The sequence below is a fragment of the Corapipo altera genome, unplaced genomic scaffold, assembly GCF_003945725.1.
Source record: "Corapipo altera isolate COAL_440 unplaced genomic scaffold, ASM394572v1 61411, whole genome shotgun sequence".
In the NCBI taxonomy this organism is placed as follows: Eukaryota; Metazoa; Chordata; class Aves; order Passeriformes; family Pipridae; genus Corapipo; species Corapipo altera.
This window is the reverse complement of record NW_020884875.1, coordinates 1,965,112-1,989,464: the sequence shown is the minus strand read 5'-3', so window position 1 is coordinate 1,989,464 and position 24,353 is coordinate 1,965,112. Positions and strand designations below refer to the sequence as shown.

The 24,353-nt window shown below is 37.9% G+C and overlaps 1 long non-coding RNA gene across 1 annotated transcript; it reads right to left on the bottom strand.

Annotated features, from left to right (window-relative positions):
• Nucleotides 1-197: 197 nt before the first annotated feature.
• Nucleotides 198-23,981, bottom strand: LOC113943321. Its single transcript, XR_003526290.1, has 3 exons — nucleotides 23,803-23,981; nucleotides 9,201-9,302; nucleotides 198-657 (listed from the first exon to the last, which is right to left on the bottom strand). It is a non-coding gene; the product is annotated as an uncharacterized LOC113943321 (long non-coding RNA).
• Between the last annotated feature and the right edge of the window lie 372 nt (nucleotides 23,982-24,353).

The following is a 24,353-nucleotide window of genomic DNA, read 5'->3' as shown; positions in this document are numbered from 1 at the left end:
TCATTTGTATGAAGTTCATTTAAGGAAACTAATTTATTTGGAGCAGTAAGCTAACGTGACTCTTTAAATAGACATTTACTACTATGGAATCGTAATTACTGCAATCAAGACACACAAAAATCTTTTGTAAAAATAATTATAATTGAAAAGCATGCAGCTCAAAGTTGCTGCTATAATAATGACTGTAATAGCAACTGTTTAGCATTTGGACATTTTTTTGGCAGGAAGGCTTTGCATTGTTTATTGTGAGAAAGAAACAGGCTCTGAGAAAACATGCAAATTTTCAGCAAAGGAAAAAGCAGCATCAGGTTTGCAAAACAGAGTGGCAGAAGGTCATTTTTGCTTCTATCTCTGTATCCACATAGGATAGGATGATTTAACGTAATTAGACTCTTTTGGAGCTTCTCTGTTTGATATAGCAAGGAAGATCTCAAAATATCTGTTTCATAGTATCCCTGGCATCCAGACACTCAGGCTGTGTGGTGGTCAGCATTTATTTTCTTGCTGTGTTTTTCATTCTGAAATTCCATTCTCTGTTAGGATCCAGAGTTCACAGAACTCATTGGTAATCGGCAATTTGCTTAAAGTAGGAACTGTCCTTTGATATTTATTACTCATTGTTCTTCTCGAAATATGTTCAAATACCTGTCATCATATCTACAGAAAAAATAAAGCATTAGATAGGGTGAAAAAGTATGTTTCAAAGGAAAGATGGCGTATCACTGATATGATATATTGCCTCGATTTGTTCTGTTCAGGACTCATTTCTTCCCTCAGTTTCTGAGCGGATATGAATATTAATGTTGTACAAAAGAAATTCAGATAATTGTTAAAATTTTTTAAAAATTCAGAAAAAAATATGTTGAATCCATATTTTGAAACTGTCTTTCTGTAAAAAGACAAAGGATTGATACACTGTACATTGTTTTTATTTAAATCTCTGTGTTGTACAATCAAAGCTCTTCTGACATACATTAAAAATGCATCTCTAGAAAGAAAACAAACAGTAGTCTTTTCATTCAGATGAAAAAGATCTGTAAATCAAATGTTTCATCCACAATTTAGTATCCTATCCCTCATTTACTGATTCTCTATACCTATATATCAGGTTTGCTTTTTCATGCAGTCATTCCATTCATTCTACTCCTTCTACCCTGAGGGAAGTTAGTTGAATGTCCTTGTCACCCCTTGTCCTCTTTTCCTTGGTAGACCAACTACTCCCCGTGCTTTTGCGGGTTCACTACCTCCTTCTCCCTTTATTTCCATTAACTTTATCTCCATTTTCACTCCTTAGCCCACCACTGCTTTCCTTTGAGTCAGAGAAAAATTATTCGGGACAAGTCTTGTTTTCCTATGAATCAGTGAATCCAGGTTTTGAGGGAAGCTTAGACTTTGGCCCTATTTGATTCTTAGACACCTATTCCGAAACATCCCTTATTTTATGTGCTTTTTCTGGGTCTGTAATATTCTTTTTTCTCTTTGTTCTCTCATGTTATCTTCTCCCTTCTCTTGTCCTGTTATCTTGTTCTTTTTCTTTAGATCACTTTACCTTCTTTTTCGCCCCTAGCTTTTACATTTGTTCTTCTTATACCAATCTCGGTGATTTGAGAAATGGGATTGAAGGTCTCACTCATGCTGACATGTGTCCGTAGAAGAGTTTGTAGCACAAATGAGTAGCAGAGAACGTCTCTATAGGTACCGAATATGTAGTTGCATACTTATGCTGCAAACTGGTTAGAAATCCCTCCCTCCTTCAGCTAAGCAATGACAGAGTATGGATAATGGAAAATATTTCCCTTTTAAACTGCAAGGATGTCAGGTTCTTCTGACATAACCCTTCTTGGAGTGTATGTGTGGAGATTCCTCCCTTGGCTGGGGACGCCCTCCAAGGTTACTCCTGGAGGTTAAGAGAAAGAGATCTCCCCATGACCATTGATATGGATGAGTGACATCAGATCTCTACTTAATAATGATTTCTTTTTGCTAGCTTTAATATAAGTACTTCAATAATTGCTTTGTTACAGTGCACTATACTTTATGCTGTATGATACTCTACTAGTAGATTTTTAGTGTTTATATTGTGTAGTAAATAGTTCTGATTAAGATCTTTTGTCTGATCATTTGTATAAAATGAATGATTCATTTTATATAGAGACTCTCATTTAGACAATCATTAAAACCTATGCAGCAAAAGTTGTTCAATCTGTCTAATTCCTTAAATTTAAACCATTAACATAATCTGAGGCTAAGACTGAGTTTAGCCGCACCTAGACTCCTCTGTGAGAAGGGGTTTAGAAAGCAAAGGAGTCCTTTCTGTACCTCAAAATTCACTGGCAAGGCTTTGCTTTTCAATAACTTTGTCTAAGCCTTCCACTCCCACCCTCAACAATTGATGTAGTTGAAACAGGATGATGGCAATTTTGAGAGACAAAAAGCTTAAAAGAATTTTTACCCAGGCACAATATTACTGAAAAAATCGGAAACCTGGTAAAAGAAAAAAAGTCTGGTAAGGGAAAAGCTTCTGCGACTGACTTGCCAGAGGCTACGACTGAAGCCTTAAAGAAAGGTGATAACGAGCTCGTTAAGTGTTTTGTCCAGTTGGCTAAACCTTTGACTGAAAACTTGAGAAGCCGGTTCAACAGGTTTTTCAAAAGAGAAAGCAAATCACATTTGCAAACTGCCTGTCTCAGCGGGGAGATACGGAGAGAAATAGTGTGTGAGATGGAGTTTTCCAGCCTCTCACAAAATCTGGAGAGGGACACAGACTCCCAACCTGATCTCCTTTTATGATCAGGTGACTCGCCTGGTGGATGAGGGGAAGGCTGTGGATGTGTCTACCTGGACTTCAGCAAAGCCTTTGACACCATTTCCCGTCACATTCTCCTGGAAAAGCTGCAGCCCATGGCTTGGACAGGGGCACTCTGTGCTGGGTTGGGAACTGGCTGGAGGGATGGGCCCAGAGAGTGATGGGGAAGGGAGCTGCATCCAGTTGGGATCTGGTCACTAGTGGTGTCCCCCAGGGATCAGTGTTGGGCCCAGTGCTGTTTAATATCTTTATTGATGATCTGGATGAGGGGATTGAGTCCACTATCAGCAAATCTGCAGATGACACCAAGCTGGGGGGGAGGGTTGATCTGCTGGAAGGCAGGAGGGCTATGCAGAGGGACTCAGAGAAGCTGGAGAGATGGTCTGATTCCAACAGGATGAGGTTCAACAAGGCCAAATGCTAGGTCCCGCACTTTGGCCACAACAACCCCCTGCAGTGCTACAGGCTGGGGACAGAGTGGCTGGAGAGCAGCCAGGCAGAGAGGGACCTGGGAGTTTGGATTGACAGGAAGCTGAACATGAGCCAGCAGTGTGCCAAGGTGACCAAGACCAGGAACAGTGTGGCCAGCAGGAGCAGGGAAGTGATTCTTCCCCTGTACTCAGCACTGGTGAGGCCACACTTGTGCTGTGTCCAGTTCTGGGCCCCTCAGTTCAGGAAGGATATTGAGGTGCTGGAGCAGGTCCAGAGAAGAGCAATGAGGTTGGTGAAGGGGCTGGAGCACAAGTCCGATGAGGAGAGGCTGAGGGAGCTGGGGTTGTTTAGTCTGGAGAAAAGGAGGTTCAGGGGAGACCTCATCACTTTCTACAACTCCCTGAAAAGAGGTTGTAGCCAGGTGGGGGTTGGTCTCTTCTCCCAGCCAATCAACAGTAGGACCAGAGTGCATGATCTTAAGCTTTACCAGGGAAGGTTTAGGTTGGATATTAGTAAGAAATTTTTTACAGAGAGAGTAATCAGACATTGGAATGGGCTACCCAGGGAGGATGGGTTCTCCGTCTCTGGAGGATTTTAAGATGTGACTGGATGTGGCACTTAGTGCCATGGTCTAGTAACCATGGTGTTGTTGGATCAGGGGTTGGACTTGATGATCTCAGAGGTCTTTTCCAACCTGGTTGATTCCATGATTCTATGAGCATGATGTAAAACCACACTCTGAACTCTGCCTGCTTGTAAAAGCTGACCAGGGAGATCAGGGGGAGCCCTCCTCTACTCCTCCAGCGTTAACTGGTTTCACTGAGGGGATGCAGGAGGCAGCTTGCCTCCAGATGCAGGAAGCATCTTGTACTCTCTCAGCTCTCTCCTGCGTTGTTTGCTAATCCAGATAGAGTGAACTCCGTAATTAGGGGAATGCAATTGCAAGATCAGTTTAGAGCTGCTTGCATGGGTGAAACACAAGTAAGACCCGGTCTTGCATAGTGAGAAATAGCAGAGCAGTTGGTAACACATGTTAGTTTTTCTAACTAACTACTAATGGGTAGTATTTCTTATGAATAAAGTGAAACACAAAATAGCCATCAGAAGAATGGACTGGAGAGAAAAACCTTCCCCATTCAAAGACTGGAACCAGCTAAGTAAACTCCTGGCACTGCTCCCAATACGCGAGCTGGAGATGACGAATGGAAATATCTTAAAAGGCTCGCTAGAGATATAGTAGCGACTTTTCTTCTTGGTCCCTTGCAGTCGCAGGTCACCTTTTCAGTCAACACAGGGTTCCAGATATCTCCTCTGAATCAGGAAACTGCAAAAGAATGTGGGATAATACCTGACAAAAAATGGATATATGTTGCTGGATGCTCTAAGCTGCTGTGTTTAGCTTGAGTAATATGTTGATTGCCTGGTAATAATCACCCTACCAAGGCCATGATGATGTTGGAGTCTTTCCCTTTCAATGTTATGGGTTTGGACCTCCTGAAAGCAAAAGCCTGGGTGAATTCTAAGGGGAATGAATTGAAATCCAGTTCCCATGCGTTCTCAGTAAGGCTTTACAAACTGCCCCTGCAGTACCACCTACTGGGGCTAGTGAATATGGAGCCTTGCCCTTTGCTGCTGGTGATCAGAGATGGAATGGGAGAAGTCATCTATCATTGTATAACTCTGCTGTTTTAGCCTTGCTAATAACCTTGAATGTTCAAGTTTATCTGGATAGGAAATGACGAGCCACTCGAACTGGAAAGGACTGCTTCCAGTTCTTGCGATTACCCACACTGTTGCAAAAACCACAAGTAGAAACTCCTAGACCCACTATATGTGAATAAAGACAGCTCCAGATACAGAAGAACGGTACCATAAACAGTAAATCTATAGTAAACCCACTGCAGATAAAACTGCAACAGAATAAAAAATTAACATTAAATGGTTTATCTTTTTGTGTTTGCAGAATATGGTTTCTAGTCTTACAACATGGTAATTACCTGGATTAGTCAACCATCCTCTCGGGACCTTGCAACTAGCAATCATAATAGCAAATATGGCTTCAAATACCCAAGGGGTAAGTAGGCAAAAAGGAAAAGAGAGTGACACTCTTTTCCCTACAAACCACTCTAACATGTCCAAAACCCCATGGATCTACAAATAACAGGATGTGTGAGTCTGACAAAAAACATTTTATCTAATACTGAAAAGGCCCCAAAAGGGTGAGTGACTGCTCTAACTTGAGTTTGTTTACATAGTGTTAAAAATATTGAGTAATACTCTTAAGGTACTAGACAATTTGAAATAAGTTTTATTAATAATGACTATTGCATTTTAGTGTCTTCTAAGTTTCTTTTCACAAATTGCTACTGTTAGTTTTATTATTAGATCATCATCAGATGGATAGTTCCCTCTTTTTAAAACAGGTCCAAGTGAGACTGAGTTTTCCTCTTCCACAGGTGTTCCATAAGAAGATGAAGTAGTAACAAAACTGAAAACTCACACTGTTCTTTGCTGCATCGATTGTTTGTATTCGTTTTTATCTTGCTAATTTTTCAGTGTTTATATTTGTATATGTTTTGTCTTAATAGTTTTGCAGTATGTATGTGAGTTTTCTCCAAGCACTGCTTTGGAACATTTGTGTCTTCTCTTACCACAGTAAGTTAAAAAGAAAAAAAGATTTCTCCCTGAATTTAGCTTGGGAGTTCACACAGAATTTCATATGATTATGAAATCAAATTTGTATACCTCTCCCTACCTCCTCAGAGCAAAATATAAAATGACTATACTGAAGGAAATGTATGTAGTAATAGTAAGAAATGTATGAAGTGTGACTGTGCAAAAGAAGGGAATGTTAAACTTTGGTAGCCCTTAGAGAGAAGGGAGAAAAGAAATGACAGAGAAGCTGAAGCAGCAGCTAGAACGTTTTCTTCAGCTCTAGGCAAAGAAGGCATAAGTGGTTAAACTGACAGAAGGAATAAAAAAAAGATTTTGGGTTTGAAAACCAATGAAAGGTTTAGTAAAGATAGAAGGTATTTGGTCCAAACTTAAGACCATGACTGGGATAATATGCTGAGTAGGTAAGAATTGCTTGAGTTTCATCATACCTTTGATTCTCTTGAAGCAACCTGATTATATGTAGTAAAATTTTTACTGAATATTACTCTCCCATGATGCACCCTGACCATTCCCCTGAAGCCTGGTTGGTGGGAGAGATAAGGGTGGGAATCTGGGACATGTATGTTTGTTTGGGTTATGTATTTGTTTGGGTTATATATTTGTTTAAGTTACAACAGTATCTGGACCTGTAAAATTGCCAACTCTGAAATGTAAGATGGCCTAGCTGCTGAAAATTGGCCTATCCTAAAAGTTGTACAAGGAGTGCAATTGCACTGCAATATCAATGGGCAATAGGGGAACTTAAATTAAGCTCACCATGCCGTTTTGGAGTTCAGTTTACTAGTCCAATAAGTATCAAAAATGTTATATAAAATTGACTAACGCTTGATATGTTGATCAAGGAATATGTGAAAGGCTGAACTGCACCGAAGAAGAATGCTGTATTAAGAAGCACAAGTGAAAGTGAAAGAAGTCACTGACTAAACTGTGGAACTCTTTAAATCACTGCAACTGAATGACTGGTTTTATGATTTCTTCCCCCGGGATCCTGGTTTGCATCACAACTTTCCTGCTATTTTTGAGACTCAGGGGGTAGAGAACATACTGACCTATTCAAACTGGTAACATCACTGGTGGAATGATTTGTTTGAACTGCTCCCAACTGCCATAACACTCTGCCTTTAATGTTATATCTTGTTATTATAATGGTGTTATTTTGTTGATATTCATTATGTACACATGTATGTATATGACTGTAATACCTAACCCAACACATGAGAACACTAACCACTCCAAAAAATGCATACATTGAAAGAATAACACTGGTTTTTTCCTAAAATCAACAGTTAATTCTATGTTGACTAATTTTTATAACAATTTTGTATATAATGGTATAATGTGTCATTATAACATAACCAACAACTTTTAAACTACATGAGTTAAATAAAACAGTAAAACTTAAGAGACTGATGTATCTCAACATACTGAATGATAATATATGCATATATAGTAGTCGCTTTTATGGCGTGGAGGCAAGAGGTACCTGCACCACCACTTCATGAAAGTAATGATTGACTATAGTCAAGGGGTGGACTGCGGCAGGAGAGCCTACCCTGATAAGACCTAAAATCCAACGCCATGCAAGCTATCAACTGCTGGGCCAGGGTGCTGTCTTGGTGATAAAGTGTGCTAAGACCATCCTGGCTCACCCAACTTCAAATATACATCCTGCTATTGAAACAGGATTTGACACATAGGCTAGTCTGCTGGCTTGTGGGTCTGTGACTAGCAGTCAGTCACTCTATACTGTAAAAGTTCAGTCCCCTCGCATACAAGCAGGTTCTTCTGACATAACCCTTCTTGGGGTGTGTGTGTGGAGATTCCTCCCTTGGCTGGGGACGCCCTCCAAGGTTACTCCTGGAGGTTGAGAGAAAGAGATCTCCCCATGACCACTGATATGGATGAGTGACATCAGATCTCTACTTAATAATGATTTCTTTTTGCTAGCTTTAATATAAGTACTTCAATAATTGCTTTGTTACAGTGCACTTTACTACTTTATGCTGTATGATACTCTACTAGTAGATTTTTAGTGTTTATATTGTGTAGTAAATAGTTCTGATTAAGATCTTTTGTCTGATCATTTGTATAAAATGAATGATTCATTTTATATAGAGATTCTCATTTAGACAATCATTAAAACCTATGGGGCAAAAGTTGTTCAATCATGCATCTGTAATTCCTTAAATTTAAACCATTAACATAATCTGAGGCTAAGACTGAGTTTAGCAGCATCTAGACTCCTCTGTGAGAAGGGGTTTAGAAAGCAAGGGAGTCCTTTCTGTACCTCGAAATTCACTGACAAGGCTTTGCTTTTTAATAACTTTGTCTAAGCCTTCCACTCCCAGCTGCGATAGCCTCCAAATTATTCTTCTTTGTCATTGTCATTATGTAGATTACAGTGAAAAGCCCTGTTTGACTAGGTGCACAGGAGAACTTTTAACTCCCTCTTGAATTTTCAATTTTTAAAAAATTTATTTCTAAACTGCTTTCTAGAGGAAGGTTTCAGCTCTGGATTCCCAAGCACTGAATCATTCAGAGTTCTATTAATTTTCTAGGTGCTTCAGTTAAGAGTTCTGGACAAGGAACATATTTAATTCCTGCAATAGAGCATCAGGTCATGATAATACAGATAAGAGTTCTGGAGAAGGAACATACTAAGTTCCTGCAGTAGGGCATTAGGTCATGATAATACCTTGTCCCAGTCTCACTATCTCAGAACTATTCTCTTAATTCTGGTACTTTTAACACAGTACAATGTAATAGGATCCTCATACATCACAGATGAGGTCTCCGAGAATAAATAGCAATTTTCAAGCAGCAAGATAATCTCTGCTACAACCTGTCTCTCTTTTTTATTTTTACTTTTTAAATAAAAAATGAACATAAACTTTCAGTTATTTTTAATTATTTAATTATGACATCCACCAGATGCCAAACTAACTCTGAGAGTTGGAATGTTCTGAGGTAATTTTTAGTCACCATAAAAAATAGCAGAAACTGACCATTCTTCTAGTATAGATGAATCAACATCTTTCTACATTCTAACGTGTAGATTCCTTGTAGATAAAAGCTTATGCTTTAGTTGGCATTAGTACTAGTCAGCTATGTTGAAAGCTAGATGTTTTTAAAAGGTGTCATTGTGCAGGCTTTTGTGAAAATTCTGCCTAGTAGCTGATTTTTATCTTGTTCAGAAGATATTCTTCAATCTGAGATAACATGTTAAGGTATCCATCAATTGCTTTAGATATTTCTTAAGAAAAGATCCTTTAAAAAAGACTTTTACCTTCATGAATATTCTATAGATGGCCATTTGATCACATTACTTGCCAGGAACAGTTCATAGAAGAGGGGTCTTTCCTGACATCTGTATTCGCCTTTTATAAGCCTGCAAAACTTTCAATTTTGTATTAAGAGTTATATGTGGCTTTTGAATGAATCCTTGATCAACAAGTGAGATTACTGGAATAAAAATTGGGCTACAAAATCATCTACAAATTGTTTAGGAACTTTCTGATTTCAAAACTCCTTGTTCCTTTGTAATTTCGACCAAATCACGAAAGGAACCAATAAGTCTCAGGGAACAATAAAAGACAGGAAGGTGCAGCTGGTAGTAGAAAGGTGGTTAGAGTTGAAGGAAGATGACCCTTTGGAAGAGGTGTGGTCTTTGATAGTCTAAGTCATAGGATATACAAATATATCCAGAGAAGCAAAGGAGGGCTCTGCATGTTTACTTGCCGTCTTTACCATTATCAACAGATCAAATAACTCCTGAGAAATATCTGTGAAATGCTGACACAGAGTGAGCAAAAACATGATTCTAAAACTCAACTTGAATATTCAAATAAGCTATATGTGTTAATCTTAAAACTATTGTCCTCATGCTGAGATCTTTGAAGTCTTTCACTCTCTGGACAAAAATGTTAGTTCTACCACGGGGCAGAAAAAGCAGACACAGTTTTACTTGGAATTAATGAGAGCAGCCAGACCTGAGGAGTTTACATCCTGTCCACCTTGCTATACTAATAATATCCTTCTGTTCCTGAATTCGTTCACAAGTAGCCTGGCCTTGCAGACATGAAAACATTAACTTCTCCGTGTAGGTACGCCTGCATTTTGGCACTGTAAATTCTAGTAAGACTGAAACAATAATGTTATTAGAAAAGCTTAATATTGAAATACTTTTGCCATAGATACACTCAGAAAATTTTGGGAGAGTCTGTCCAAATAGCTACAGCACCACTTTTAGACCAGGTGTTCTCCTGAGTTCAGAAAAGATTCCAAACCTTTCACTTCCAGTCTGTTAATCTATCACTGATTATATTACACACATTTGAAACTTGAGGGAAAAATCTCTCAGATGCATTTTTGCAACCTCATTAATGTCATTCTGCCTTTCCTCTTTATGCTTGCCTTTCCCTTTTGTTCACAAACGTGGTAATGAGTGAAAACTTTCTGGTATGACTGTACAATGACTTTTCATAGTTAAAATGGTTTTGTTTTCCTATTATTCATTGTTTTCTTGTTAAGTATGCACTTTGATCTTGAAGCTGCCTTTCCTCTGGCACAACTCTCTTTCTGGTGGTGCCTGTGAATTCCTTGTGAATGAAGAGTAAAAAGTTGAGTCTCTAAGGACATGAAAATGTGAGAGTTCTGATTCAGATGAAGTATAGAAATTTGCTTTTTTTATACTCAGAAAAACACGCATCCTCTGGGCAAATTCAGAGAAAAAAGATTACATTTCACACAGCTTGCAGTAAGAGGTTCTTCACAAGGGCTATTGTGAAGAAATTTCATATAAAATTTAGGTGCAGATTAACTGAAAGATTGAAACTGGATTAAAACAGTTGTCCCAGTGTTTTTCATCATTATGATATCTTCTGTAAAAATTTTTAAATGAGGCAATAAAAACAAATTTAGAAAAATATTTATTTTCCTCACATCCGTTCAAATTAAAGTTCTAATTAAATTATAACAGTGAAAACAGATAGTTCAAATTATTACAATGTCTTTTGTCACAGATGTTTTATGTGAAATTTTATTCCTATAGAATGCACCTTGTCTGTAAACCACTCAATGGCAGAGAGTCAGTGATTGGAGTCTGGGAAAGCTGTTTTCCATAAACACTGCATTATAAGGGTATGCTTTGGGTTCACTTTGGCAATGTACAGTGATTTGAAATACACCATAATGAGAAAAATAAAAACTGAAAAGGCACTAAGAAAAAAGTAGACATTCTTAAACTGGATTTCTCCTCATAGGATATTTTTCAACTTGAAAAAATATTCCCCTCTGTTGTGGATTTAGAAATCTCTAAGTTTTGAGGGAAAAGGCAGTAGAACCCCCACAAAAACTCTTTTATTCAGAGCATTTGCACTAGAATAATAAATATGACACGTACCTATGGCATGATATGGTCATGCTGCTTCTTATTTTTCATTCCATATTTGTGTTTACAAAGGTTGATATGTTGGCACAGTGGGAATCTTATGTTTGCCCTCCAGCCATATATACTTCTGTGTCATACAGGCAGCCACACTGGGAGCTCCCTGGTACCCTGCCAAAAACCTCAACCCTGCGATCAAAAGCAATATTTTCTTCACGGACAAGAGGTAATTCAGTCTCTGCGCGTGTTTGGTTTGCTCCTAGTGTGATGAGCAATTCAGAAAACGCTCTTTGTATTTGCATGGTGATTTCGTAACTCCATATGGACAGTGGAGTCAAAAAGCTCATAGGGATTTGTGTTCCAGGTACTTGCCACTCTGACTATGGTATCTGCAAGCTCTGCATTTTCAAAAATCCGTATTGGACTGTGTATATTGGGAGGTTTGGTTTCTGACTATAGGGCCAGCTTATATTAGCAAGCAACTACAGAGTCCTGGGTTTGGTAAATTGTGTGTACAAATTCAGAGAGTGTGAGGGATGGATTCATTGTGTAAGGGATGGATTCATTGTGCTTAGACTGACACACAGAGAGACTAAGGACAAGGAGGTTTTTTTAAAAGAAAAAAAAGAAAGGTACCTTCATTTGTATATGGATTTAATGTCTGATGACAAATGTTGAAGAGCCTCAGTAAACTAAGTCCAGCCTGATGAAGCCTCGTTGGGATAGCCTAATAATGGTGGGAGATAAAGCATCTCTGAGAATCCAGACAGCACATAGGTCCCCAGGGAGGGTTGGGCCTTTTGTGTCTCCTAAGCACAGAAAAGAGACAGACTGTGCCCTGAAGGGCTTTCTGTCTGAAGACACAGAGTAAGGTAGGTTTTACCAAGCAAATCATTTTTTTTGGGAATTGGCTCTGCTATCACATTTGTAAGGAATGCACTCTCTTTCTTTTCCTCTGAGCCTGGAGATAGGGAGGAAGCAACTATAAAAGGAATACAGGGATGGGAAACAGCCACAAAATCTTTATAGCTGGAAATTTGCCAGGAATTTGAGGCCTTACAAAGGGAAGATAAAGATATGTCTGATTATTTATTGCAGTTTTAAGAGACAGATTCTTCAAACCACAGTATCATGACAGAAGGAATTTTAATTGTGGTTAGGATTTTGGTGATAAAAGGAAAAAAGAAGAGAATATAAGGTTTTTATAACAACAGGTATTATTTATGATGTCATTACTTTCTCATTTTCATTAACTGCAAATTAGCCTGGATGCACAGGCTAATGCTTTGAACTGTCAGGATTTATTCAGGAACCAGATACACATGTAAGTTTCCCACTGAATCCTGTGAATTTGACTCAGTTTGACTGACATATTTTAGGAGGTGCTTGTAGAAAAGCTCTGCTGGCAGGAAAGAAAGTGTGGTAAACACAACAAGGGGTGCACCAGCGAGTAGCCAAAGATGAACAGCAGTTGTAGGGATTTGAACTGGCACAGCTGCAGCCAGAAAGGATGCATAGCCCATGTGTGCCCTAAAATATATTCTGCTACTATAGGGGCAGGTACCTCTGGTGGAGCATGCCAGGTCAGCAGGGAACATGAGCAAAAAGAAACAGCAAAAGAGCAGAACAATCTCATCGCCTGCCCAGTGGTTCAAATGACAAAGCTTGGCTCAGATGTAAACTGATCCTGTTCCTTTGTCTTCCAGGTGGGGTTCAGTATCTTCGTACAGTCATATAGACTAAAAAGCTGGGGGGATCCGGCTGGCATTTGTACTGTGCAAGAATTTAAGATCATGTGGTAAATGATCTTTTCTGGATTCTGCTATGTTAAACAAATAGAAAAAATTACACCCCCCTCCTGATTTTTGGAGAGATGTATTTCAAGTACAGTTTACTAATCTGTAAGAGACTCAACAGGGATGGAGATAAATGGAGTGCTAATAACTTTTTTACTCTTTGGATTTTTTATGTCTTTTTTATATGATGGAGAAAGTCCTTTTCTGCAGTATTTGCGACATTGTCTTTTATTTTTAGTATTAAAAATAGTTTCATTTTCTTTTGCTTGGCTCCTGCTGTACAAATACAATAACTTTCACATTTTATGATGGCAGCTGTAACAAATGCATATAAAGTGTCCTCATCTTTGTTAAGCAGTCACAGTTGAGTGTCATCATTATTTCTTTTTTCACAGCTGTGACTTTTGGACATCTGCAGACCATTTTTTGGTTCTACTGATAGGTTTGCACACCATCTCCACCTGCATTAGCCTCCAGGGCTGACTGTAAAATGCTTATATACAGCAATTAAGCAGGCAGGGCATGCAAAAGCCTCAATAATAAACTCTGCTGACCTTTCTGGACGGTGCATCTTTGATCATTTTATCTTGATTTTCTCAACAGCTCTTTTTCTCAGGGTTGTTTTCTCTTGGCTCTTCTCTTGGCAGAACAGCTGCTTCTCTCTGGCCATTGGGTATAGCCTTATTTTATTTATTCTTGCCTTTAACTTTTGTAAGGCAGCCAGATACATGGGGATGGGTGTTATATAACAAATACAATAAATAAATAAAGCCCAATTTGCAACTTTTTTGCTGTGCACAGTGAAAGCTGTGGTCATGGAGAAAGGAGTTCATTACACAAAAATGCCCTGTTTGATCCTGTTGGGGCAAATGGCTAAAAAAATAGGAGGGGTAGTTTGAACACTAAGTGTGAAAGCTGAAAAGCAAAATTAACAGAAAAGCAATCGGTTTAGGAGCAACTGTTAGGCTTGTTGAGTGATTTTGTTAAAAAAATAAATTTGAAACATCGAATGTCTCTTTAGGATAAACAAGTCACTGAATTTAGATTTAAATTCTTAATCCTTCCAAAATTTAGAATGGTTGAAACTCAGGTTGCTGCTGGCACTGACCACTGAGAAGCAATGCCAGAGTCTCAGTGTTCTGTGGAAAGTTGATTATGCAGAGCCAAAAGACTGATCAAGGATTCACGCACTGCAAGCAGTCACTGAGTTTATTGAAACACTAGGATAGATTTTATAGTGTTTAGAACTTTAAAAGGATTTGAAAGAGGAGGTCAGCAGGGTCTGTTTTTGCAGTAGGCTCTAGGGCTTGAGAAGAGGCCTTTGCTAGTGTTGCCAGACTTTCCAGATGCTTTTAAAGACTAAAGGCTATTTCTTCCTGCCTTTCACCTCTACAATAATTCTCTTGCCCTTTCCCCTACCATTTCCCATTTTGCCCTTTCATTAGTCCCTCTTTCGTTCTTCCCATGTCATTACTCCTCCTTGCTCCTTCTCATTACATCTCATCCCTTGAACCATTTCTTCCTATTGCACTGTTTAGTCTTTGGGATCAAATACCATTTGTATTATTTTTCCCTTAGGGACTAAGTTGCCATCTTGAACAGAGGATGTTTCCTAAGGTGGAAGGTAAACTATAAGGGATGCATAATTGTTTTGTTTGAAATTGAAATAAGGGAGGCCTGATGATACATTTAAGCATACAGACCAAACAGAACATTTGTTGTTGATGGCCTTGTAACTCAGTGTCAGTGCACAGATATCTTTGTCTCTGTTAGGAGTAGTATATTTTCACAGATATGTTACTGGACCCTTGCAGAAGGCAAACCACATTAGCACAATAACTTTAGAGTGTAGCCAGTAGGCTGAAGGAACGTATTTTTCTCCTTTTCTTTGCACTTGTTGTACCTCAGTTTGACTACTGTGTCAAGTCTCGGACTTCCAAGTACAAGAAAGACATTAACTGGAAGGAGTCAGGGAGCTGGGAAACTGATCATGGGGCTGGAGCATATGTGACAGATGAAGAGAAAACTGAGGTTGTTCTGCCTTTAAAAGAGAAGACAAAAAGAGGCAGATCTTACTGCCGTCTTCAAATATTTCAGATGTGGGAGGATGTAGAAGATGGACACAGACTCTTCTCAGAGGTGCACAGTGGAAGAACAAGAGGGCAATGGACACAAGTTGAAAGAAGGGACTTCACATGAGAGTATTTTTTATAACTCAAGGGTGATAGACTTTGGAAGAGAAGACTAGAGAGGTTGCGGACTCCTCATCAGTGGAGGAGATATTCAAAATTTAACTGTATGAAGTCCTGTGTAGCAAGGCCTTAAATCACACAAATCTGTAACTCTCTTGACATACTGTTGACCTTGCACAATGTCATTGTGTTGAGTGCATTACCTTGAAAGACATAGTAAGATGTAATTTTGGCAACAGGATGCTGCAGATAAAAACCATGAGCCAGCTAATAGTAAAAGGGATCAAAACTGTCTTGAACTACTGAATTTATTTATGCTTTGCTGAAGTGAATGTAATGCTATTTAAACTTGGCCTGAGATGTGCATTGTCATAAAACAGACTCTGTCTTGAATTATGACGGGGCAGACTGAGACATTAGGGTGTACCCCACAGGGAATGTGTTTGTGCTGGAAGTTAATTTCTCACACAGCCACGCAGTCGTTTTGGAAAATATGAAAAGCAACAATACAAGGAATATACGAAGAAAAGCCTTCATTGCTAAGACAGGGAGTAAACATACTGAGATCATCCAGGGCACTGGTGTGTTACTTCTTGCATTCCAGATGTTCATTTCTCCACCAATATAACTGTAAGTCAGTCACTATAACAGTATTTCTTCACTGTATGTAACCAATGCAAGTATATGATGAAGAAAAATAGTGAGTGAGTTTGGATATGAAGTATCAAAGAAGAGGTTTGGAGTAGGACATGTAATTCATAAACATCAGAATTGGGTTTGCATAATTAAAAATGTATACAGAGACAAATATAAATATACACTGAATTGATGCTCTGAACAAGACGAGTTTCAACAGGATTTAATTAGAAAACTTTTGTGATCTTATTTCCTTTATGGTTCCTGTAAAATATTTATCTTTAGAAGATGGAATTAGAGAGAGTGTTCTATTCTGGTTTTGTAATCGTATAAACTTATACTTTATTATGGAACAACTCAAGAATTCTTAAGTCTGATCTTATGAATAAAAGCTAGGAAACTAGTCATGCCAGCTACAGGAATAATTTCGTGTTAAGATATCATAATTCAGTGGGCTAGAAGGAATTCAAATTACTGGGTAAATATGAGATAAGAATGAGGTTTATTCTACCTAAACCCTCAGGACAAATTCTTCTCTTCCCTCAGAATTTCCATCTCAGAGCAAATATTAGCTCCACTTTCTCTACTGCAGAGCACACCTCTTTTCCCCTCTCCCCCAGCCTTTTCCCCTTTCTTTATTTGGACTTAAGGCACAGGGATGCCTTGCTGTGGGTTCCAAGTGGCCTTAGGTGAGAGGTGAATAGCTGACAGTGCATCTGGAATGCAGAGCATGTCAAGTTTAGACAGGGAAATAATTTTGGTTTAAAATGTTTGATACTACAGATGTTACTTATCACAAGTATAAGCCTTCAGATTCTACATAAATTAGTCTTTGAGTGCCTAAATTCTACTTTTGATTTTGCCAAAGATGGGGACTAAGAACAGAAGAGATTTAAATATGTTTTACTAGACTTGCCCCAACATTGTTAAGGGTACAATTCTTTTCCTGCAGCCGCACTTAGAGTCACGACAGATGCAAAAAAGAAAATGGGGCTTATTTAATTAAGCTCATCCTACTGTGCTGCTTCTTCTTCTGAAGGGCTAATATGTGAAGTCATAGATACTGTGACTTTTGTATTTGCATAACATGATTAAAATATTAGCAGTCTCTACACACTGTAATTCTACTTAGACATAAATTGTTTCAGTTGAGGGACGTGTGAAAAAGCAGGAAATGCCCTTATTAGAAATCATATTCTCAGTGAAATTTGGAGAATTTTGAACAAATAATTCTATTCCTGTTTTTACTTTGGTCAGAAGTTTTCCTCTGGCAACATGAAAAACAGGTTCTTTTATTTTGCATTTGTTAACACTTGGATGTCTCTAAAGGCTCCTAACGGTAAGTAGGCAATGGACTGAAACCTGGAGAAACTTTTTAGGACTGACTAACGTTGCATATTAAGTTCAGAAATGGAGGGAAAATGAAAAAGATGATGCTATTGTGTACTATCAAGGGATTCGTGTATCCAAATTAAAGTAAGAGCCCAAAGAACAGGAAGATAAGATCGTAGCTATACTGCATGGAGTGGACAGAGCCTAAAAAAAAAATCCATTTAAATATATCTTGCATTTGGACAGACCGTATCTCTAGACAGAACAAACATTAAAACATTATGGAAAGCAAGGCAAAGTGAATTAATTCTATAGAAGGATTTTTTATCTTTGCAGAATTAACTGCATATATGTTTAAAAACGTCTCATTTCTTGTTTCCACATGATTTTGACATTACCTCATTTACCTTCTGATGAATAACAGAATGCTTTATGCAGACATCTTTACTGACTCTGTGAAGACCAAAATACTCTAAAATAAATGTTTCGTTTGCTTTTGTTTCACAATTGTCTTTCATGTGTGATGTAAGACCAAAACTAAAAAAAAAAAACACCAAAAATCTCACAGACATAGAACACAATCAGCATTTTCCAATGACAAGGAAAGTGTTCAAACCACTGGACTGCCATGCTAAAAATAAAACTACCAGTCCTTACTTTATTTTACACTATTAGGAGAAAACAATGACCTGTGTGTCAGCACTCAAATTCATGACTTTGTTTTTCTGTTAACAGCTGATGTGATCTAGCCTCTTCATCAAACAGTTCTGACCATTCAGCAGCTAGTCCAACCTGTCTCTGCTTTGTTCCCCATGTCCTGCCCTCCCCTCACTTCTCTGACTCCCATTGTACTCCTCGTGCTTTGCATAAGTAAGTGGATGCAGAGACAGTGGTAAGATCTGATGGGAATGCAGCCTTTCTCTCCTCATGATATTAGTTCAAGTTAGTTTAGCTTCATGGCCCAGATCACTGAAGTGCCAAAGAAGAACCATGGCTAATGCAAGGGAAGGAGCAAACACCGACAGGGCCAAGGGGAGAGCTGTTCTGCCTGTTAGGAGCATTCAGCTATTAGGTGCTCTTAGCTGTACCATTATACCATATCCTTAAGCTGCAGCTCCTTGATTTCTGTAAGCTTTTGCTCAAGTTGCTGCCCAGAGTCTTATTTGCCAGAATGAATTCTAGCCAAGCTAAATAGTTGGCCAGTCTGAGGGACTGATCTGGCTGAGAATTAACTTGTGACATCAAAAACAAAATTGCAAATTTTCAGCTCAGTCACCTCGTTGATTGGGAAGTGTCTCCTCAGGCAAGGCTAAAGTATCAGTGATAAGTGGGGTCTGAGCTCTGAAGTTTCACAACTGCAGCTCTTGGACAGGCAAGGGACAGAATTCTGGGATTTTTTTCTTTAGTATTTCTGACCACCTGGATTAAATATTGCCTTCTTCTTAGTCTGGCTGCTGCCCAGATATGTAACTCCCTCCAATTCACTGTATAGGGAATTTATCACCTTGGATTTTTACTTATAGGCACTGACGCATTAAGCATCTCAATACCAAGCTCATTTTTTGGATCTCGTCTGCTGAATGAGATTAGAATACAACTCAGCAAAGATTGCAGAAAGTATCTCAAAGGTTTAGTGACTTACTTTATTGGGGGCAAAGCAGTGGAGAAAAGGAATGGAATATTTCTGTTTCATTACTTTTGTCTGTAAAGAAGTTCAGATAACTTGTATCATGTCAGCTCAGACCTGATGCCACTTAAAGATGTTTTTCAGACGACAGTTCTTGAAATAAGCCTATGTTTTGGAACAATGCTAACTGATACCAGAATATGGCATCATCTGATACAATACAGTCTTTATATATAATATATAAAAAAAATTATTTTATTTTCCTTGCTAAATGTATTACTTACTCAATTAGATTTTTTTGGTTGGTTTGTTTACTAACAGCATTTTATAAATCTATGTGGAATAAATTGCTTCTGTGAGTCTTAGACATAAATCCTGAATTTAGACTCCTATTTACAAAGACACTAATATAAAAACTACCAAATTTGGTGTAATTAACTTTCACCTGCATTGTATGCAAATTAAGCATTCCAAAAACCTGGATATAAAGAGATGGATTTTCTCTTTCATACCAGCACTCCCTGGAAAGTTATCTTACTGATGTGAAGATGAAAGATATGCTACTGTATTTGCCACTGGTAGTTATTGATAGGAAACAATATGGGCATAACAACTGTTCAGAGGCAGAAGGAGGACAGTAACAACTGTCTTCTCTGTCTGCCTTTTGCACCATGTTGGAATCAATTCTGTCACAGGTACTTTCCCAATTTCAGTTATTATGTTGCCCACTGATGTCTTGTCTTCCTGGGGTTAATGTCAAGTATTACAAAACAACAGTTCTTTTATTTTATGAGAGTTTCTAAAAGGCAGAAAGTACCTGGCAGTATGCTGGAAAGACACAAACTTTCTTTTGAGAGTATTGCAATGTGTGTATTTAGGGGTGGTGGTTATCTTACTAATGCAGCTAAAGCATATCAAAGTAGTAGACAGGGGTTGAACCATGAAAATAATATATTAACAAAACAGGCATTCTTAATAGTTGCACACAGTACTTCTAGAAACAGCTCTGTGATACTCCTGTGCTGCTTGTTCTGCAAGCCAGAGAGAGATTTACTGAAAATGATTATGAGAAGAAAATAAGTTACCACTTCTTGGTTTTCTGTTTGGCAGATCAAAAACCCCCACTGTATTTGTATCAAAGAGAGACCATAAATTGCTCTCTGGGAGAGAGTTTCAGAGTTTATGTGGTATCCCTGCTGCCACACTGATGTTTAAGAACCTCTGGTCTACTCACCTAAAGGTCTCCCTTTCATGTATTACAGCCTACCTTTTAAGCATTACAAAAGACTTGCCCATGCAGGCAGCTGAAGTATCTCATTACCTCAGGACACCCTTAAGATGTTCACAGAGATACTGTGTGCTCTCAGAAGCCTTCCAGTTATCGAGTGGTGCCCTGTCCACAAAGTCTTCTTACTCAGACTTAATCTGCACCCTTCACTTCTTCAGTTAGGATTTCTGCAAAGATAACTTAGTAAGGGTGCTGACCACCTTTGGGAAAGTTTACCACTTCTACCTAATGTATAAAAATCTAAAGCCAGCAATACCTATTTTGGTTGAAAAATCTTCAGTACAAGCAACAGACAGAGCCCGCTAAGAGCTGTCAATTTTTTAAATGAGGAGAATAGCATTTTCCACCCTGTGAGCTGGAATTTAATTTGAAACTTAAATTGAAACTTAGAACATTTATAAATTTGGCCATGCTGGTAACTGTTCATTATATGAACAAAAATAACATATACAGGTTGTTTTGAGCCTTCTGAGACTGAATGCAGTAATGATGAAATATTCCTGTGATAGATTAGGTTTCCATGACTTTTAAATTAGGATTTAAGATAGCATGATATCTCTCATAGAACATTTCTGAACTAAAAGGCCATGCTTTTAATTCACACTTGCCATGGCTATGAGCAAGCATAAGGTGATATCATGCTTTTGCTCTCAACTGCAGTTCTTTACACTATATGCACTAAGTCAAGTGTCTGATATTTTACTTTTTCTGTATCTCAGTCTTCCCTCTTCAAAATGTTTGCCCAGCTCATTAGAGTGCTTGTACAAGAGTTCTTTGAAACTAAATACACTAAGAATTATCTGGTACTTATGACTTGAATGATTCATATAACTTGTAAAAACAGTGATGGTGGCTGATTTTAAATTAAGGTCTATTAAAATAAGCTTTCTTTTGTCATAAATATGGTGAGAATTAAGAAGAGCTCTGCAAAAGTGGGAAACTTAACCTCATGGGGTAAATTAGGATAGTCTGATTCTTTCTGTTAGCTTTCTTCTGCTTAATCAGTGTTGTGCCTTAACTCACTGAGTGAGAAAGGGGAATGGAATCTGGTCCTGCAACAAGTGAGTTGATGTAAAAACGTTTTATCTTCCTGCAGTTTCATGCAAGATGTGTTTTCTTTGATTCCTTTTCTCTTTTCTTTTCATTTCTTTTATCTTTTCTTTTCTAATGTCAGTTTATTAAGTGTTGCTGTAGCAGTCAGTGTTGTCATAGTAATGATAAACAAATTAATTATGTGACCAAAAGTTGAAAGAGGTAGAGCATACAAACAGCAACCCTCTGGGTAGTTCCTGTCACTACCAGAGGGTGAAGAAAGCATTTAAAAAAAAACAAAAACAAAACAAACCCATGAGTGTTTATGTGCCTTAAGTGGCACATAAAAATAAATAGAGGTTTCCACTAAAGTATCAGGATTCAGTTACAAGTGATGGGTCTCAGTCATTGTGGTACAGTCAAGACTGCCCTCATTGTACAGGTCCCCCATACTTTTTCCTATTGCCTTTTTCTGGGATTACATTCAGGCCTGTTTGTAATGTGTCAGTGCACAGGGAAAAATAATATATATTAGAACCTGCTTCATGGTTTTGCTCATTATTTTTGCTCTGTGACAGGGTAACATAGGTCCTTGAATTATATTGCTTTCATGAATGATATTTCCAAATTTTTTATCTCTTCCTAGGCATTCTGAAGTTCACATTTAGAAACTGCAATTTTTATTAATACAAAAACCTGTTAAAAAGGTCTAGCATTTTCCTGGTCGTTTAGCTGCACTTCACACCCGGCGTTTTATTATATCAAAGATGTAATGTGGTATAATAACTTTTAGCATGAAACAAACAGTGTTCAACTGAATCAAAAAAAACCCCCAACCCAATCAATTACAAGAGATCACCTTAAAACAGTGCACCCTCTCACAGCTTCCTGACCTGCTGGGACTGGAGGAGATCTGTGCTCACTTTGGATAGCCTTTGTGGAATGGAAGAGCTGTGTGAACCGGGCAATCCTCCGTGTGGATTCTTGCACTTGCTTTACCAGCAAAAATGCAAAGTATGTCTGCATGGAAATGTGTTTTAAAAGGAACCACAAATCACTGTACTATGCCAGGAACAAGAGCTACCACTTTCAGAATTAAATGCCATCAACAACAGGGAAGCTACCCCTAACATTTTCACAAATCTGAATATTAATATCAAATGCTAGTGCTACATATGGACATTGGTTCTGTCTCAGGTTTTTTCCTACTGCTTAAATGAAGATCCTAAATATGAAGTTTCTAAGGGGAAAAGCCATATGGCTGATGTTGCACAGAAATTTGCAGAACACTACAGTGAAGTTACAGTTGAAAAAGTCAGGACTTAAATGGGAGGCATGCTCTGACTTGCCAGTACTAATAGTTTTATGAAGAGAAATTTGGAGAATTCAAACACAGGTAAACTTTCCACAGCTAGTTCTATCTGAGAGACTTTTGGAATTTAATTTTGAAACCAAGATCTCAGAAAAAACCCAGTTATTTAAAAGAGAAACTACCACAGAAAAATCATCAGTTTTAATAGGTGAAACAGATATAGTTCTATAAAAATAATGTCAAAAAAAGTAAACACAAGGATAAGACTTGTCTGGTTTTTCCAACTCTATTTTTTGGTTTAATAAAGACCAAATTCCTCTTTTTACATACCTTGCTTGCTCATTTTTTTTTTATAGTCAAGCTTTCAAGACCTCTTACAAGATTATAAAATTCTGTAAAACTTTTGCATCAAAGTGGTGCCCAAAACGCACACCTGTGACTTACTTACACTTAATACAACACATAAAAGTATAATCTCTGACTACTTAGGAAAAACTAATAGTCAGTAGGTGTAAATTATTGATTTTCTATTGCTGGAGGACACAAATTCCGCTAACTCTTGTCACTATTGTTCATTTCCTAAAATGTTAGCTAAGTAAAGTTTACTGGAGGACATCCCCACCCTTCTGTTGGTATTTGTTGTACTTCAGAGCATAAAAGGAAGATACATACTTTTCTTATTTTTCTCTTTAATTCTGCCTGACTTTTATGGTTTTCCAGTTGTGTTTAGAAGCTGCAGGCAACCCTGCTTTATTGGCTGAATTCCTGCAGTAATTTTATATAATATGTTAGTATGTCGTAGAGGAGCTTCGACTGTATGTTTAGGTTTGTTCTCTACTAAACTAGATGGCAGAGGAATGCTGTATTTCTATGCAGACTTGCATGAAAAAAATATCACAAAATATGCAGCAGATAATAATATTGAAGGTAGTTTTTATATTTTTCATGAAGCACTGCTTGATTGGACAGGCACATGAAACATATTTTTGATCTTTCATCACGAAAATTCTGAAAAAAAGACAGTAATGAAAGGATTCATGTCAGTTTAATTTTTTCCCAGTATATGTCCCAGAATAGCCATGAAGCTTGCTAAAATCATTTGTGTAGAGTAGATATCCATCCAGAAATGATTCCACGTGAATTTGTCTACTGACCAATAATAAAACCATTCTAGTGAAGAAATATTAGAAGGATGTGAAATCTGTAATTTTATAAACACCTAAGCAGTTAATATCTGAAACCACAAACAAGTATTTTACTATCTTATCATTCACAGGTAATTCTTACTGGAAATGATTGAATTGTGTTGTGTTTTTCGCTGCAGGTTCTTCATGTACCTGGTCAGAAATATTGTGTTCTCAAATGGAAAAAAGTCTCCTTGATCTGCAGAAAGAACACAGCATGTTAATCATGTTAATCCAAAGCATTTCATGAAATAAATCTAAATTTAACTGTAATCTGAATCTGCAATTGAATCTGAATCTGGAATGAGGTTTAATGTTATTTGTAGTTTCTCATTTCATTTAAAGGGAACAGTTTATGTGCATTCAGATGAAAGTACATTCGGCGAATTTATAGAATGGCATGAAAAATGCTTAAGGCAAGGGTGGTGGTTTTGACATCTTTTAAGAGATGGAATGGAGGAAACCTAGTGATTGAATTACAGTATTTTGATTTATGTTTTGGTTTCAGATGTGATCCTGAGGGAGCGTACCTGCACAGTAGCCAACTACTTGAAACCTGCAACAAAGCCACAGCAATGTCTTTATAGAATTTATAGCTTCCAGTTGCAGTAAAGGGTATGGATTGTTTCTGATTTATTCACTGATTTGTTGGAC